Genomic DNA, 20,039 nt, shown 5'->3' with positions numbered 1-20,039 from the left:
CGGGTGCTGTCTGTGTGGAGTTTGCTCATCCTCCCTGTGACCGTGTGGGTTTCTACTGGGCACTCTGGTTTCCTCCCACATCTCAAAGATTTGTAGGTTAATCGGCCTCTGTAAATTGCCCCTTGTGTGTATGGAGTGGGATAACATAGAATGGGTGATCGATGATCGGCATGGGCTCGGTGGGCCGAAGGGCCTGTTTCAATGCAGTATCTCTGAACTGAAGGCAGTTTCAATAGATTATACTTGCACAGTGGAGTGACATTTTGGCTAGAAAAGTACAGACTTCAAAATGTCCTCACCTGTGCTTCTTTTGTTGAAAACAGCTGACGAAACATTAACATGAAATTCTATTTATAAACCAGCGAGTCTTTCATCTACATAGCCAGGATCAGAGTTGGAGCCTTTACATTTATGCACTTTGCTGAAGTGGTCTTTTGAATGGCTTTTAATAATACAGTTCCTGATTATTAGCATTGCAAAAGGTTCTCAGTGCACTTGGACATTAAAAGCCTTTATTTATGACTGTTTATCATCATATCATATATATACAGCCGGAAACAAGCCCCTTCGGCCCACCAAGTCCGTGCCGCCCAGCGACCCCCGTACATTAACACTATCCTACACCCACTATGGACAATTTTTACATTTTACATTTACCCAGCCAATTAACCTACATACCTGTACGTCTTTGGAGTACGTTTAGTTTAGTTTAATTTAGAGATACAGTGTGGCAACAGGCCCTTAGGCCCACCGAGTCCGCACCGACCAGCGATCCCCGCACATTAACACTGTCCTACACACACAAAGGACAAGTTACACTTATCCCAAGCCAATTAGCCTACCAACCTGTATATCTTTGGAGTGTGGGAGGAAACTGAAGATCTCGGAGAAAACCGATGCAGGTCACGGGGAGAACGTACAAACTCTGTACAGACAGCACCCGTGGTCAGGATCGAACCCGGGTCTCCTGGCGTTGTGAGGCAGCAACTCTACTGCCGCGCAGCCTTGCTGACTGAATTGCAAATATGATAGATTGGGTGGGGGTGGGGGGTGGGGGGGAAGGGGGAGAACCAGAGGGAGTGTGTGATGAACAGGCATGGTTAAAATGATCAAACGTACAGGGCTCTCTCTCATTTCGTAGACAGACCCGTTGATTTTCTCGAGGCATCCTGAGATATTAAGCATTGGTCAGCCTCTGGCTACGAGGACCACAAACTGCCTCTGCAGTGCAGCTGAAATGTGTAGGACGAAACTGCAGATGCTGGTTTAGACCGAAGATAGATACAAAAAGCTGGAGTAACTCAGCGGGACAGGCAGCATCTCTGGAGTGAAGGAATGGGTGACGTTTCGAGTCGAGACCCTTCTTTAGACTGGTTAGCGGTAGAGTTGCTGCTTTACAGCGAATGCAGCACCGGAGACTCAGGTTCGATCCTGACTACGGGTGCTGCACTGTAAGGAGTTTGTACGTTCTCCCCGTGACCTGCGTGGGTTTTCTCCGAGATCTTCGGTTTCCTCCCACACTCCAAAGACGTAGAGGTATGTAGGTTAATTGGCTGGGTAAATGTAAAAATTGTCCCTAGTGGGTGTAGGATAGTGTTAGTGTGCGGGGATCGCTGGGCGGCACGGACTTGGTGGGCCGAAAAGGCCTGTTTCCGGCTGTATATATATGATATGATATGATAAGGGAAACGAGGGTGATGTAGAGAGATAAACAACAATGAATGAAAGTTATGCAAAAAAGTAACGATGATAAAGGAAACAGGCCATTGTTAGCCGTTTGTTGGGTGAAAATGAGAAGCTAGTGCGACTTGGGTGGGGGAGGGACAGAGAGAGAGAGGGAATGCCGGGGCTACCTGAAGTGAGAGAGATCAACATTCATCCCACTGGGCTGTAAGCTGCCTAAGCAAAATATGAGATGCTGTTCCTCCAATTTGTGTTTAGCCTCACGCTGACAACGGAGGAGATCTAGGACAGAAAAGTCTGTGTAGGAGTGGGAAGGAGAATTAAAGTGTCCAGCAACTGGGAGATCAGGTGGGTTGTCACTCCAGCTTTTTGTGTCTATCTGCAGTGCAGATTCCCGGCCCTGTTACCTTCCTGAGGTAAGAACGCACGTCACGGAACGAAATGCAGCCGGGAAACAATTGAAAGCGAGACTCGAGAATGAGATAAATACAAAGAATAATGGAGCTGGAATTTAAAGCTTTACAGTAGCAGAGAGAAAAAGGCATTCTGGTGTGCAGGACCCATGAATGCATCTAATGGAGTGAGCTTCCAATGATTTACTTTGTCTTGTGGCGAATGCATTTACATTCTGTGCATTCCTTGTTCCAATAATAATCTCCAAGGTTATTGTACCGTGAGCTTTTCACGCAGAACACCATGATCTCAGAGCGCCCCGGCATTGCTGCACATAATCAGCTATGAAGATATAAATTGTCTGTAACATTGATTTAGTGGTTCGCTGATGAACATTCAGATCACATTTCTATGCGTGGCTGGCTTCTCCACAATAAGCACAAGACCTCTTGGCGTTCTATCTTTGTCCCATCTCCAATAAAGCACAATAAAGGCTGACATTTCCTGCGACCTTACATCGGCAGCAGATAAAGCCTGGATATTTATTTTGCTCATGAATGCATATTTTCTGAATATCACAGTCCAGCAGTGATCTCAAGAAACGTCTCACTCCACTGAGGGTAAATAACTTATGGCGACATTGATACTTGAAAACTTAATACACAAGGAACATACGAAACCCAAAGACAGGAAAGACCATCTCGTCAAACGAACTATTTTTACCGCAGAATCTAACCTATTTATCTTCAATGGGTTAACAGGCAAGACCTAACATGAAATGCTGTGAATTCAGCAGGCCAGGCAGCATATGCTGAAGGAATGGATAGGTAATGTTTTGGTTCAGGACTTTTCTTCAGACTGATTCAGTGTGAAGAAGAGTTCAAACCTAAAACACTGCCTGTCCATTCTCTTCTGCAGGTGCTGCCTGACCCATTGAGTTTCTCCTGCACTTTGTGCTTTGCTCAAGATTTCAGCAACTGCAGTTCATTGAGTCTCCACTTTACAGGCAAGGCCAACATGGGATGCAATGTAGAAAGCACAAACTTGTGGTCAAAGGTGTTGGGCCAGAAGAACAATTCCACGAGTGACAGATGGTTCGGCAGTTGACTGGCACATTGCGTGGCATCTGTGCCAGGCCCATCCTTCGCAACACCAGGGACAGGTAGAACCACAGCAGGTAGTGGCACTTGGTGCCCACGTGCCTTGGCTCTACGCTCCGCCTGATGCAGCCACACACGAAGGTGGCCATCAGGGTGAGGGCGACGTTGGGCACGCTTTTACCCCCATTGTCTGCTGATTTGTGCATTGTCCGCTACGGACCCGGTCCATATTTGAACCCTAGATGAACTGGAAGACAGACGGGGTGATCACCGATGTGAGGGAGTGGGGAACGGGCCACAATGATCTCTCCATTTTACTGGTATAATGGAGTAAATTGGACTCAACTACATACAATGACATAGTTTGTATCCACTGCATACAATTTAGGGCGGCACGGTGGCGCACCGGTGGAGTTGCTGCCTTACAGCGAATGCAGCGCCAAAGACCCGGGTTCCATCCCGACTACGGGCGCTGTCTGGACGGAGTTTGTACGTTCTCCCTGCGTGGGTTTTCTCCGAGATCTTCGGTTTCCTCCCACACTCCAAAGGCGTACAGGTTTGCAGGTAAATTAGCTTGATAAATGTAAAAATTGTCCCCCGTGGGTGTAGGGCAGTGTTAAAGTGCGGGGATCGCTGGTGGGCGCAGACCCGGTGGGCCGAAAGGGCCTGTTTCCGCGCTGTATCTCTAAACTAAACTAAACTAAACTAAACTAATTGTAACAATTTACTCCATTATTTTGGAGTATTAACTCTAACAATTAGATTTGGAGTTAATAATTTGGAATATTTTTCCAAAATGGGCAAGGGAATGTCATGCAGAGGGCACGGACTTGCTGACTGTCCAAAGAGTCCATAACCACAATGAGGAATGGGTGGAAGAGATTGTGTCTGTACAGGGAATAAAGGCAGATGCCCTGTGTGGGGGAAGGAGCTAATGACGTGTCGGTGAGAGAGGCGGTGGGTGGGAGGGGAAGGAAACATGATGATCGAGAGGACGGAAAGGGTGACGTTTCGGGTCGAGACCCTTCTTCAGACTGAAGAAGGGTCTCAACCCGAAACGTCACCCATTCCTTCTCTCCTGAGATGCTGCCTGACCTGCTGAGTTACTCCAGCATTTTGTGAATGATTTGTACCAGCATCTGCAGTTATTTTCTTACACTACCTGAGAGCACGGAAATATTCTCCAACGGGAGGAAGAAAGGGCAGGGAGAAAGGGGGAACAAGAGGCCTTAGAAAGCAGAGACAATTTGAAGAAGGGTCCCGATCTGAAACATCTGAAACCTCCCCTTACGCTGACTGATCTGTTGAGTTTAGTTTAGTTTAGTTTAGAGATACAGCGCAAATAAATCAGGCCCTTCAGCCCCCCGAGTCCACACCGACCAGCGATCCCCGCACATTAACACTATCCTACACCGACTCGGGACAATTTTTACATTTACCAAGCCAATTTACCGACAAACCTGTATGTCTTTGGAGTGTGGGAGGAAACCGATGATCTTGGAGAAAACCCACGCAGGTCACGGGGAGAACGTACAAACTCCATACAGACAGCACCCGTAGTCAGGATCGAACCTGAGTCTCCGGCACTGCATTCGCTGTAAGGCAGCAACTCTACCGCTGCGCCACCGAGACCACACTCCAGCACTTTCTGCTTTGCTCAGGATTCCAGCACCTGCAGTTCCTTGTGTCTCCAAATGTAGTAGAGATGACTCGGCCTAGGTTTGGAAGAGGAAGCCACGACCGGAACTGCACGTACTACTCCAAAGTCCAACAAAGCTGCATCATGATGTCCTGATCCTTACACTCAATGCTTTAACCAACGAAGGCAAGCAAACCATATGCCTTCTAATCCACTCCAGGACGGAATCAAGGGGTGTGGGGATAAAGCAGGAACGGGGTAGTGATTTTGGATGGTCAGCCATGATCATTTTGAATGGCTCGAAGGGCCGAATGGCCCACACCTGCACCGATGTTCTAAGTCTATGTTTCTACTTATCTGAACTAAACTTGGCCCCTTTTTTTCTCCAACACGAGGAGGCCAGGTTTCTTTGGTACATTGATTATTGTGAATTTGTGAATGCGGGCAGATAGCCCGGCGCGGGGGAGCTGAGATTCCCCCCCTCCCCCCCCCCCCCCATGCAGGAGCTTGATCGCCCCAACGAGGCAGGCTCGCCGCCGGCTACGGGAGTCAAGATCGTCCCGTCAACGGAAGGTTAGAGGCCCCGACCGCTGGAGGACAAAGAAGGGAGAGATTGAACTATTTTCCACCTTCCATCACAGTGAGGAATGTGGAGGAGTCACTGTGGTGCATGTTCATGTTAAAATGTATCTTGTATGTCCTGTTGCTTTTTATTGTTATCGCTGTAGGGCAAATGACATTCCTCGTATGTTGCAAAACATACTTAGCTAATAAAGTATGATTGTGATTGTGATTGAGCGATGACGTTGGCCATAGTGAGGGAATGGAACGAGGACATCTCCTCAGGCAGAAGATTTACACTTTGTCCTGTATTCATTTCCATTGATTTCACATTCACTTCCTTTTTCAGAGATCCCTCAGGATGTACAACCAGTAAATGGGATTCCATCTATTCTGTGTCCTCATCCCAGAACAATTTCACCAACAATGACCTACATCTGTACAACATTTTAACCTGGCAAAGTGCTCCAAAGTGTGTCAATCACAAGGTTTCTTTAGGAAGAAAACTGTAGATGCTGGTTAAAATCGAAGGTAGACACACAATGTTGGAGTACCTCAGCGGCTCATGTAGCATCTCGGGAGAGAAGGAATGGGTGACGCTTCGAACGGTCTCGACCCAAAACGTCACCCATTCCTTCTCTCCCGAGATGCTGCCTGACCCGCTGAGTTACTCCAGCATTGTGTGTCTACCTTCAGTCTGAAGAAGGGTCTCGACCCAAAACGTCACCCATTCCTTCTCTCCCGAGATGCTGCCTGACCTGCTGAGTTGCTCCAGCATTTGTGTGTCGACCCACAAGGTTTCATTAACCTTGTAACAGTAAAAAATAGCAAGGTTTTTTTTTGGGCTGATATTTTGAGCCAGGTGCCTTACGTTGAGATATGTGGGAAGAAACTGCAGATGCAGGTTTACACCAAAGATAGACACGCAAAATGCTGGAGTAACTCAGCGGGTCAGGCAGCATCGCTAGAGAAAAGAAATAGGTGACGTTTCGGGTCGAGACCCTTCCTCAGTCTGAGGATCAGGGGAAAGGGAAACTGGAGATATGAAAAGGTAAAAATAACTAATGAATGAAAGGTATGAAAAGAACAAATCAAAGCCAGCACCGACGATCAAGGCAAGGTGGAGCCCACAATGGTCCATTGCTGGCTTTGGGAAAGGTGATAACAAGCGGATACGAACAGTGAAACTAAGCAGGATAGCGGTGAAAGTAGGAAACTAGTAGGATGACTATGGTGGGGGAGGGACGGAGAGAGAGGGGGTGCTAGGATTACTTGAAATTAGAGAAATCAATGTTCATACCTCTGGGTTATAATCTGCCCAGGCGAAATATGAGATGCTGTTCCTCCAATTTGTGTTTGGCCTCACTCTGACAGTGGATGAGGCCCAGGACAGAAACGTCAGTGTGGGAATGGGAGGGGGAGTTAAAGGGTTTGGCGACCGGGAGATCGCGTAGGCCCAGGCGGACTGAGCGGAGGTGTTCAGCTAAACGATCGCCGAGCCTGCGCTTGGTCTCGCCGGTATGTCGGAGTCCACACCTGGAACAGCGGATACGGTGGATGAGGTTGGAGGAGGTGCAGGTGAACCTCTGTCTCACCTGAAAGGACTGTGAAGGAGTTCAGGGAGGACGTATTGAGATAGGTGTTGCGTCTCCTGCAGTTGCAGGGGAAAATACCCGGGGAGGGGGTGGTTTGGGTGGGATGGGATGAGTTAACTCCTTCTGCAGTTGTACAGGGCCCTAGTGAGACCACACCTGGAGTACTGTGTGCAGGTTTGGTCTCCAAATTTGAGGAAGGATATTCTTGCTATTGACGGCGTGCAGCGTAGGTTTACTAGGTTAATTCCCGGAATGGCGGGACTGTCATATGTTGAAAGACTGGAGCGACTAGGCTTGTATACACTGGAATTTAGAAGGATGAGAGGAGATCTTATCGAAACGTATAAGATTATTAAGGGGTTGGACACGTTAGAGGCAGGAAACATGTTCCCAATGTTGGGGGAGTCCAGAACCAGGGGCCACAGTTTAAGAATAAGGGGCAGTCCATTTAGAACTGAGATGAGGAAAAACTTTTTCAGTCAGAGAGTTGTGAAACTGTGGAATTCTCTGCCTCAGAAGCCAGTGGAGGCCAATTCTCTGAATGCATTCAAGAGAGAGCTAGATAGAGCTCTTAAGGATAGCGGAGTCAGGGTGGTATGGGGAGAAGGCAGGAACGGGGTACTGATTGAGAATGATCAGCCATGAACACATTGAATGGCGGTGCTGGCTCGAAGGGCCGAATGGCCTCCTCCTGCACCTATTGTCTATTGTCTATTAACCAAAGGTGCCAGAGTGAATAAGTGGACGTGTGATCTAGTGATCTGTGTGCATTGTTCCCAAGCTAGACGAGTCATTAATCTCTCACTTGTGGCAACTCGGTCCCCCACAGATTGAGGGGAGCTAGTTGCTTCTCCCTTCATTTCAGTGGGTGTAATGTCGACTCTCCATTCTGTGTGTTGCCTTTTTTAGAAACCATTTCAGAAAGTCAATCACGGACGCCAGATGGCTCACTGGGAAAGGCGCCTGGTTGCTGAACAGTTGTTGGTTAAAGGGAGGTCATTATTTCAGCGGGCCGCGATCTGGTAACTGCCTGTCAGCAGATGTTGGAGCCGTTCCACCTGGACCTTGTTTCCCAGAGACACAATCTCTTCAACGTGCAGTCTGCAGCGAACCATAAAGTCTCAACAGAAGTGCCAGTGGAGAGCTCCGAATGGATTTGCTTCCACGTTCACGGTTGAGTCGAGGTTTAGTTTAGTTTAGTTTACTTTAGTTTAGAGATACAGCGTGGAAACAGGCCCTTCGGCCCACCGGCTCCGTGCCAACCAGTGGTTCCCGCATATTAACACCATCCTGCACACACACTGGGGTCAATTTCTACAATTACCAAGCCAATTTACCTACATACCTGTACGCCTTAACAATATGAGCTGAATTATGTTTGAGTGTGTTCATGAAGGTGCGTTGTGGTATTAAAGGGCAGTTATCCTGGAAGAAATAAATATCTGGAAGAGGTGAACTACAGAAGATGTTCCAGGTGTCAACTTCTCTACATTGGCGAGACCAAGCGCAGGCTCGGTGATCGTTTCGCTGAATACCTCCGCTCAGTCCATCTTAACCTAGTTGGTCTCCCAGTGGCTCCCTCTCCCACTCCCAGTCTGGCCTTTCTGTCATGGACCTCCACCATTGTCAGAGTGAGGCCCAGCGCAAATTGGAGGAACAGCACCTCATATTTCGCTTGGGTAGTTTACACCCCAGTGGTATGAACATTGACCTCTAACTTCAGGTAGTCCCTGCTTTCCCTCTCTTTCCCCTCCCCCTCCCAGTTCTCCCACTAGTCTTCACTACATTCTATCTTTATCCCACCCCCTCCCCTGACATCAGTCTGAAGAAGGGTCTCGACCCGAAACATCACCCATTCCTTCCCTCCCGAGATGCTGCCTGACCTGCTGAGTTACTCCAGCATTTTGTGTTTACCGAAGATGTTAATCACTCTGCTCCTTGCCTCTTCTTGCTGTTAAGACACAAGCATAGCTTTGCCAAGGCATTCTTCCTTCACTTACCCTACCTTCTCCCAACGTGATGCGCTGCATGGATAGTTTAACTGATTACACTATTATTAGTTATCTGTATATATAAAGCTCCAAACTAAAGCTGTTCCCAAACATGATATCTTAAATGAGCTAGCAAGCCTGGCAGCATTATAGAGCATTGTTGTACTTACAGGGTGATACAAGTGGAGCCGCTGATAGAACCACTGCCTCACAGCTCCGGAGACCCAGGTTCAATCCTGACCTCAGGTGCTGTCTGTGTGGTGTTCACACGTTCTTCCTGTGACTATGTAGGTTTCCTCTGCGTGCTCTAGTTCCTTCTCACATACCAAAGACGTGTGGTTAATTGGCCTCTGCAAATTGCCCTTCGTGCAAAAGGAGTGGATGTGAAAGTGGGATAACGTGCAGTGTAAATGGATGATTGATGGTTGGTGAGGACTCGGTGGCCAAAGGGCCTAGTTCCGTGCTGTATTTTTCTATCAAATTCAATCAATTACTTTGCATTAATAACTATTCATTGATGTATGCAAAAGTGATAAAATGCAGCAGTTTTATTGACACAGTTATACATGAGCTCAGTGGCAGAAAACAGGTATTCTGTACACAGGAGTGTGCATTTTTTTAACCTTTGAGATTTAGCATCATTGAATTCCTCCTGAAATTCAAAGATGCCATTTTATTCAATGATTTCCATGGTGGCGACTGAAAGATTTTCTCTGTTGACTAAATACATTTTGATTTGAAAAGTTTTCTTGGAACTCAACTAAACTAAACTAAACTAAACTAAACTAAACTAAACTAAACTAAACTAAACTAAACTAAACTAAACTAAACTAAACTAAACTAAACTAAACTAAACTAAACTAAACTAAACTAAACTAAACTAAACTAAACTAAACTAAACTAAACTAAACTAAACTAAACTAAACTAAACTAAACTAAACTAAACTAAACTAAACTAAACTAAACTAAACTAAACTAAACTAAACTAAACTAAACTAAACTAAACTAAACTAAACTAAACTAAACTAAACTAAACTAAACTAAACTAAACTAAACTAAACTAAACTAAACTAAACTAAACTAAACTAAACTAAACTAAACTCAGCTTAACACAACACACAAACCAGGTCATACTGGGCCCAGAGTAGGGCATCATTCAATTAGATGACAAACGACTGCATTTATTAAGGCAGCATTTTAGGGGGGTGGGGGGGAGAAACTGCAAACTTCAAGGCAACTTCTAGCCTACGGGTGAATTTTAGTCACTGTGATAGTGTTCGGAAATGGGGCACCGAGGGATATTGAATGCTTCATCAAACAGTTTCTGACAATTGTTCAAATTTATCAGCAGCACTTTCCTCAAGTTAGAAGCGCATGTGGGGAATCCAACTGCTTTCCAGTCTGCACAAAGCAGGATCTATGAAGGCAATCAGCAACCCATGGGTTGCCTGGCTTCTGCCATCTGGGTATAATTCCCAACTTTAATTGCAGCAGTGATATTAAGGGAGCATCTCCAAAATGCCAGAGTCAAACAGAACGATTATAACTAATCTCTCATCTGAGCGAATAAACAATAGCAGATCACTCAGGCGAAATGGCACCCGTTCGATTGTTTTATTTTTTATCTGTTCTTTATAATCGTGTCACAGTTTATGTACTTATATTCTCGCATAGTGACTCTGAAAATAGTATCAATCAATGTGCGTCTGTAGCTGTCTTTTATTCTTGTGCTTTCTGTGACATTTCAGATTGCAAACCGCTTCCCAGGACTCTGACTGACAGAGTTACATTTCACAAGCAAGGCAATTATTTCAGGCCGAGTTTGAAATATTGCCCCAAAATATGGAGTAAACTTTCAGTTTGATGTTTAGTTTAGCTCAGAGTTACAGCAGGGAAACAGGCCCTTCTGTCCATCGAGTCCATGCCGATCATTGATCACCCATTGACACTAGTTCTACGTTGTCCCATTTTCTCATCCACTCCCCACACACGAGGAGCAATTTTGATTTTAACCAGAGTTTTTGACAAAGCTGGCTACCCAGCCTTGCCTTGCAGAGATACTTTGATTTAGATTTTTTACAGAGGCCAATTAACCTTCAAACCCGCACATCTTTAGGATGTGAGAGGAAACTGGAGGAAACCCACGTAATCAAAGGGAGAACGTGCAAACTCCACACAGATAGATTTGAACGTTCACCCTGTGACTGCACACATTTACTCCAGCTGCCCTGGTTACTCCCACATGCTGGAGATGTGTGGGCTGGCTGATGCTGACATTTGCCCCGAGTGTGGAGGTGCGCGGTGGAATGTTTGGAAGCTGATGGGAATTTGATCGTACAAACTCTGTACAGACAGCACCCATAGTCAGGATTGAACCCGGGTCTCTGGCGCTGCTAGGCAGTAACTCTGCCGCTGCCATTCTCCCATGTTGTAGGAAATATGGAAAACATAGAAACATAGAAACATAGAAAATGGGTGCAGGAGGAGGCCATTCGGCCCTCCAAGCCAGCACCGCCATTCAATATGATCATGGCTGTACCATGATCAAAGTCAGTACCCCGTTCCTGCTTTTTCCCCATATCCCTTAATTTGAGAGGAATAAGTTTTCTGGGGTGAATTAGTGGGGGAATGGGATTGCTATATGAGCTGGTACAGACTCAATGGGATGAAGTAGCCTCGTTAGACTTTAGGCTTTAGAGATACAGCACGGAAACAGGGGCTTCGGCCCACCAAGTCCACGCCGACCAGCGATCATCCCGTACACTAACACTATCCTACACTCCCTGTGACTGCGTGGGCTTTCTCCAGGTGCTCCGTTTTCCTCCCACATTCCAAAGACGTGCAGGTTTGTAGGTAAATTGGCTTCGGTAAAATTGTAAATTGTCACATTCCTATTAAATCTTTTTCCCTTCACCTTGAACTTATGTCCTCTGGTCCTCGATTCCCCGACTATGGGTAAAAGACTCTGTGCATCTACCCGATCTATTCCTCTCATGATTTTATACACCTCTATAAGATCTCCCCTCATCCTCCTGTGCTCCATGGAATAGAGACCCTGCATACTCAACCTGTCCCTGTAGCTCACAGACGAGGGGAGGTTGATTAACAGATGGATCCAGGTGGGGCAGGTAAGGGTGGAAGTAGTGACAGAGGGTGGGAGGTGATGGGTGGAGTCCACAATGGGCCACAGATGGTGGAATCTGATAAGAAAGGAAGGTGAAACATGGAACCAAAGAGGGAGATGGGGTGGGAGCAACAGTGGATCCAGGGGGAGAAGATGAAGGGTCCTGACCTGAAACCTCAGCTGGCCATCTCTCTCCACATATGTTGTTAAGCTCGTCGAGTTCCTCCAGCATCTGGATGTGTGCTCCTGACTGCGGTGTCCACAGTCTCTCATGCTCCAGGAGTGACACTAATTGCCGTGCCATTGTGTCACCTATTTCCCACCAGTTTCGAAATATTCAGCCGAGTCAAGAGTGTTCAATTGTCATGTTCACTGGGAGCAGAACAAGGAAATCCATCCTTTGCTGCAGCTTCATCAGCTTCTCCCTTCATCCTTCATCAGAACCAGAAAAGACTGCATGTATGACAGATATAGGCACAAGGGACGTGCGGCACGGTGGTACAGCTGTAGAGTTGCTGCATTACAGCGCCTGAGACCCGGGGTCGATCCTGACTACGGGTGCTGTTTGAACGTAGTTTGTATTTTCACCCTATAACCACGTGGGCTTTCTCCGGGTGCTCAGGTTTCCAGCGACACTCCAAAGATATACAAGTTTGTTTGTTTAATTGGCTATTATAAATTGTCCCTGGTGTGTAACATAGTGTTAGTGTGCGGGGTGATCGCACAGGCTTGGTGGGCCAAAGGGCCTGTTTCCATGCTGTGTCTCTAGAGTAAACTATTGCATCATTTTACTGGATTGCATGCAAAACAAAGCATTTCACTCTATCTATGTGAGAATATAGTAACTATTAACTATAACGATTAACTATTAGTTTAGTTTAGTTTAGAGATACAGTGTGGAAACAGGCCCTTCAGCCCACCGAGTCCGCACCGACCAGCGATCCCCGCATACTTACATAATCGTAAACACACTGGGGAACAATTTACGTTTTTAACACCAAGCCAATTAACCTACAAACCTGTATGTCTTTGGAGTGTGAGAGGAAATGGCTCTGCTCAGAAACTGATGTGGAATCCAAAAACTTGCTAAATATCAAATCAGCAGATGAGAGGATATTCCACGAGTTTCACTGTGTTTCATTGGGACTCTCTTGGAGATAGAGGGCAGGGAGCTCGGAGTGGAAATGGAGCGGAGAATTAGGTGACCAGTCATACGTGTAGACTGAATGGAAGTGTTCAGCAGAGCGAACGGCCAATCTGCAATTTGTCTCCCCTGTGTAGAAGAGATTGCAGTGTGAACCGTGAGTAAGGTACACTGAATCGAAAGAATTGTGTTCATTTCTGGCCACCACGTAATGGGAAAGACATTGTTAAGCTTGAAAGGGTTCAGAGAAGATTTACGAGGATGTTGCCAGGACTAGAGGGTGTGAGCTAGAGGGAGAGGTTGAGTAGACTGGGACTCTATTCCACGGAGCGCAGGAGGATGAGGGGTGGTCTTATAGAGGTGTATAAAATCATGAGTGGAATAGATCGGGTAGATGCACAGCAAAGGTATCACAAATTGCTGGAGTAACTCAGCAGGTCAGGCAGCATCTCTAGAGAGAAGGATTGAGTGACATTTTGGGTCAAGACCCTTCTTCAGGCAGGTAGATGCACAGAGTCTCTTGCCCAGTGTAGGGGAAATTGAGGACTAAAGGACATAGGTTCAAGGGAAAAGATTTAATAGGAATCTGGAGTAGCTTTTTCACACAAAGGGTGGTGGGTGTATGGAACGAGCTGCCAGAGGAGGTAGTTGAGGCAGGGACTATCCCAACATTTAAGAAACAGTTGGACAGGTACATGGATAGGACAGGTTTTGGACCTAGTACAGGCACGTGGGACTAGTGCAGCTGGGACATGTTGCGTGTGTAGGCAAGTTGGGCCGAAGGGCCTGTATGATTCTATGACTCTAAGCACCTTAATCACAGCTTCACCGGAAAAGAGCAGGCAAAGTCCGAAACAATGAGAAACAGGCCTGGGTAGAGTGGATGTGGAGTTTAGTTTTTTTTTAGAGATACAACGCGGAAACAGGCCCTTTCGGCCCAACGGGTCCACGCCGACCAACGATCCCCACACATTAACACTATCCTACACCCACTAAGAACAATTATTACATTTTCCAAGCCAATTAACCTACAAACCTGTACGTCTTTGGAGTGTGGGAGGAAACCGAAGATCTCGGAGAAACGCAGGTCACGGGGAGAACGTACAAACTCCGTACAGACAGCGCCCGTAGTCAGGATCGAACCCGGGTCTCCGGCGCTGCATTTGCTGTAAGGCGGCAACTCTACCGCTGCATCACCGTGCTTTCCACAAGTGAAAGAGTCTAGAACTATAGCCTCAGAATTAAAGGACTTTCCTTTAAGAAGGAGATGAGGAGGAATTTCTTTAGTCAGAGGGTGGTGAATCTGTGGAATTCATTGCACAGAAGGCTGTGGAGGCCAAGTCAGTGGATATTTTTAAGACAGAGATTAGACAATAGACAATAGACAATAGGTGCAGGAGTAGGCCATTCAGCCCTTCGAGCCAGCACCGCCATTCAATGCGATCATGGCTGATCACTCTCAATCAGTACCCTGTTCCTGCCTTCTCCCCATAGCCCCTCACTCCACTATCCTTAAGAGCTCTATCCAGCTCTCTATTGAAAGCATCCAACAAACTGGCCTCCACTGCCTTCTGAGGCAGAGAATTCCACACCCTCACCACTCTCTGACTGAAAAAGTTCTTCCTCATCTCCGTTCTAAATGGCCTACCCCTTATTCTTAAACTGTGGCCCCTTGTTCTGGACTCCCCCAACATTGGGAACATGTTTCCTGCCTCTAATGTGTCCAATCCCCTAATTATCTTATATGTTTCAATAAGATCCCCCCTCATCCTTCTAAATTCCAGTGTATACAAGCCTAATTGCTCCAGCCTTTCAACATACGACAGTCCCGCCATTCCGGGAATCAACCTAGTGAACCTACGCTGCACGCCCTCAATAGCAAGAATATCCTTCCTCAAATTTGGAGACCAAAACTGCACACAGTACTCCAGGTGCGGTCTCACCAGGGCCCGGTACAACTGTAGAAGGACCTCTTTGCTCCTATACTCAACTCCTCTTGTTACGAAGGCCAACATTCCATTGGCTTTCTTCACTGCCTGCTGTACCTGCATGCTTCCTTTCAGTGACTGATGCACTAGGACATCCAGATCTCGTTGAACATCCCCTCTTCCTAACTTGACACCATTCAGATAATAATCTGCCTTTCTATTCTTACTTCCAAAGTGAATAACCTCACACTTATCTACATTAAACTGCATCTGCTATGTATCCGCCCACTCACACAACCTGTCCAAGTCACCCTGCAGCCTTATTGCATCTTCCTCACAATTCACACTACCCCCCAGCTTAGTATCATCTGCAAATTTGCTAATGGTACTTTTAATCCCTTCATCTAAGTCATTAATGTATATCGTAAATAGCTGGGGTCCCAGCACCGAACCTTGCGGTACCCCACTGGTCACTGCCTGCCATTCCGAAAGGGACCCATTTATCCCCACTCTTTGCTTTCTGTCTGTCAACCAATTTTCTATCCATGTCAGTACCCTACCCCCAATACCATGTGCTCTAATTTTGCCCACTAATCTCCTATGTGGGACCTTGTCGAAGGTTTTCTGAAAGTCGAGGTACACCACATCCACCGACTCTCCCCTGTCAATTTTCCTAGTTACATCCTCAAAAAATTCCAGTAGATTTGTCAAGCATGATTTCCCCTTCGTAAATCCATGCTGACTCGGAATGATCCTGTTACTGCTATCCAAATGCTCAGCAATTTCGTCTTTTATAATTGACTCCAGCATCTTCCCCACCACTGATGTCAGACTAACTGGTCTATAATTACCCGTTTTCTCTCTCCCTCCTTTCTTAAAAAGTGGGATAACATTTGCTATCCTCCAATCCACAGGAACTGATCCTGAATCTATAGAACATTGAAAAATGATCTCCAATGGTTCCACTATTTCTAGAGCCACCTCCTTAAGTACCCTGGGATGCAGACCATCAGGCCCTGGGGATTTATCAGCCTTCAGTCCCATCAGTCTACCCAAAACCATTTCCTGCCTAATGTGGATTTCCTTCAGTTCCTCCATCACCCTAGGTTCTCCGGCCCCTAGAACATTTGGGAGATTGTGTGTATCCTCCTCAGTAAACACAGATCCAAAGTAACGGTTTAACTCGTCTGCCATTTCTTTGTTCCCCATAATAAATTCCCCTGCTTCTGTCTTCAAGGGACCCACATTTGCCTTGACTATTTTTTTCCTCTTCACGTACCTAAAAAAACTTTTGCTATCCCCCTTTATATTATTGGCTAGTTTACCCTCGTACCTCATCTTTTCTCCCCGTATTGCCTTTTTAGTTTACTTTTGTTGCTCTTTAAAAGAGTCCCAATCCTCTGCCTTCCCACTCTTCTTTGCTATGTTATACTTCCTCTCCTTAATTTTTATGCTGTCCTTGACTTCCCTCATCAGCCACAGGTGTCTCTTACTCCCCTTAGAGTCTTTCCGCCTCTTTGGGATAAATTGATCCTGCAACCTCTGCATTATTCCCAGGAATACCTGCCATTGCTGTTCTACCGTCTTCCCTGCTAGGGCCTCCTTCCAGTCAATTTTGGCCAGCTCCTGCCTCATGCCTCTGTAATCCCCTTTGCTGTACTGTAATACCGACACTTCCGATTTTCCCTTCTGCCTTTCCACTTGCAGAGTAAAACTTATCATGTTGTGATCACTGCCTCCTAATGGCTCTTTTACCTCTAGTCCCCTTATCAGATCAGGATCATTACACAACACTAAATCCAGAATTGCCTTCTCCCTGGTAGGCTCCAGTACAAGCTGTTCTAAGAATCCATCTCGAAGGCACTCTCTTTCCTGGGGTCCATTTCCAACCTGATTTTCCCAGTCTACCTGCATGTTGAAATCTCCCATAACCACCGTAGCATTACATTTGTGACACGCCAATTTTATCTCCTGATTCAACTTGCACCCTATGTCGAGGCTACTGTTTGGGGGCCTATAGATAACTCCCATTAGGGTCTTTTTACCTTTACAATTCCTCATTTCTATCCTTACTGATTCAACATCTCCTGATTCTATGTCACCCCTTGCAAGGGAATGAATATCATTCCTTACCAGCAGAGCAACCCCACCCCCTCTGCCCACCTGTCTGTCTTTTCTATACGTTGTGTACCCCTGAATATTCAGTTCCCAGCCCTGGTCCTCTTGTAGCCATGTCTCAGTGATCCCTACAACATCATACTTGCCCATGATGATAGATTCTTGATTAGTACGAGTGTCAGGGGTTGAGAAGGAAAGATAGATCGGCCATGATTGAACAATGGAGTAGACCTATTGGGCCCAATGGCCTAATTTTGCTCCTATAACTTATGAATCTTATGAATCTCATATTTAAACCATGTCACCTTGAATGATGTTCCATTAAGTTTTGCGATTGGAAATCGGCTTGGGTTTAAGTGTTGAAATGCTTATTTTTGTAGTTCCTATCTTCAATCTAAAAACTAAATACAATTTTATTCATGTGAGAAATTATTCATATGATTGGTGTATTCCATCACTGCAGTCTGCTTTGCAATCGAGACAATTAATTAGCATATTATTTTCTGCCGTGACCTCTTGGTTTGCATCTTAATATATGATGGGGATAAACAATTGAACCACTGCTTCTTCAGAAAAGCACCAACTTCTACAGATGAGCATTTTATCAGGATACATCACAGCTTGGTTTGGGAACAGCTCCATCCAAGACCGCAAGGAATTGACACAGTTGTGGACACAGCCCAGACCATCACACGAACATACCTCCCATCCATTGGCTCCATCTACACTTCACGCTTCCTCGGCAAGGCCACAGGCAGTATCAAGGACGAGTCTCACCCCTCTTCTCCCCTCTCCCATCAGGCAAGTGTTACAGTAGTGTGAAAATCCACACCTCCAGATTCAGGGACAGTTTCTTCCCAGCTGTAATCAGGCCCAACGGGTCTGAACCATCCTATCAACAACTAGAGAGTGGTCCTGAGCTCCTATCGACGCCATTGGAGGCCCTCGAACTATCTTTAGTTGGACTTTACTGGCTCTGTCATGCATTAAACATTATTTCCTTTATCATGTATCTGTGTACATATCTGTATAGAGCGGAGGTGCAGAACCTGGCAGACTGGTGCTCTGATAACAACCTATCCCTAAATACCACCAAGACCAAGGAGCTGATCATCAACTTCCTTAGGTCACATAACGGGGAATACGCCCCGATCTTTATCAACAGGGACAGTGTGGAGAGAGTGTCCAGCTTCAAGTTTCTGGGCACTCACATTTTGGAGGACCTAACATGGTCCAATAACACTGCTGCGCTGGTCAAGAAGGCACAGCAACGACTGTTCTACCGAAGAACACTGAAGAAGTCTGGTCTACCCCAACACCTGCTGACGACATTCTACCGCTGCACCATAGAGAGCATCCTAACACATGGCATCCCTGTGTGGTACCACAGCTGCACGGAGGCAGAGAGGAAAGCTCTTCAGCGGGTAATCCATAGAGCTCAGAGGACCATCGGAACACAGCTACCAGCCTTGGAGGGCATCTACAACACACGATGCCTCAGAAAAGCCACCAGCATCCACAACGACTCCTCACACCCCTGCAACAGTCTGTTCGAACTCCTTCCATCGGGCAGACGATACAAGGCCTTCTACACCCGCACCTCCAGACTCAGGAACGGCTTCATCCCCAGGGCCATAGCCGCCATGAACCGGTCCTGCTGAGCCGGATGGTCACATCGCACAGTGAACCGGCACAGATCTACTTGCACTTTATTCTGTTTTAAAACTGTTACAATTTGTTTTGTTGGGTTGTTTAAATTAATACTGACTAGCTAATTAAATTATTGCATCGTATGGGAGGCTCATTCCCAATCTCGTTGTACCCCTGTACAATGACAATAAAGATATATTGTATTGTGTTGTATTGTATTGTACACTGTGGGTGACTCGATTGTAATTGTGTATTGTCTCTCCGCTGACTGGTTAGCACGCAGCAAAGGCTGTTCATTGTACCTCAGCACACCTGACAATAAACTAAACTAAACTAAAGAAAAAGGCTCTGGAGGTTTTGGGTATTTTTGAGTTACAGAAACCTTGGAACAGGCCATTATAAAATAAACAAAGGAGTAGAATTGTAAAGCCTGCCAAGTCAATTACTAACAGTCATTTAACAAGCCTTGAAAAGAAGGCAATGAGCTTTGTCAATTACCACTGAATTAATTAATAAGCCTCATCAGTTTCCTGAAGTGAATTAATCAATAGGCCTTGTCAGGAACAAGCGGAGAAACACACAAGATACCAGGCTGAGGAATTTGGCTCCATAGCACCATTTGTTTCAGAGTTCTGGGCATCCGAATACTTCCAAACTGGTTGGCAGGGGGGGGGGGGATGGGGGGAGAACTATGGAGGACCCGAAGATAGACACAAAATGCTGGAGTAACTCAGCGATATAGGCAGCATCTCTGGAGAGAAGGGATGGGTGACGTTGTGGGTCGAGACCCTTCTTCAGACTGAAACTCATGGGAAAGGGAAACGAGAGATATAGATGATGATGTAGAGAGATAGAGAACAAATGAATGAAAGATATGCAAAAAAGGAAACAGGTCATTGTTGGCTTCTTTGTTGGGTGAGAACGAGAAGCTGGTGCGACTTGGGTGGGGGAGGGATGGAGAGAGAGTGAACGCCTTCGGTTTAAACCAGCATCTGCAATTCCTTCCTCCACAATGGGGGAACTGCCTGAGGGAGTGGGGGGGGGGGGGGGGGTAAGGGGGAGCACAAAGGAGGACATGGCGTGAGATATCATGTGACTTTGTTGGCACCCTTT

The sequence above is a fragment of the Rhinoraja longicauda genome, chromosome 27, assembly GCF_053455715.1.
Source record: "Rhinoraja longicauda isolate Sanriku21f chromosome 27, sRhiLon1.1, whole genome shotgun sequence".
In the NCBI taxonomy this organism is placed as follows: Eukaryota; Metazoa; Chordata; class Chondrichthyes; order Rajiformes; family Arhynchobatidae; genus Rhinoraja; species Rhinoraja longicauda.
Note: the sequence above shows the minus strand (reverse complement) of the source record.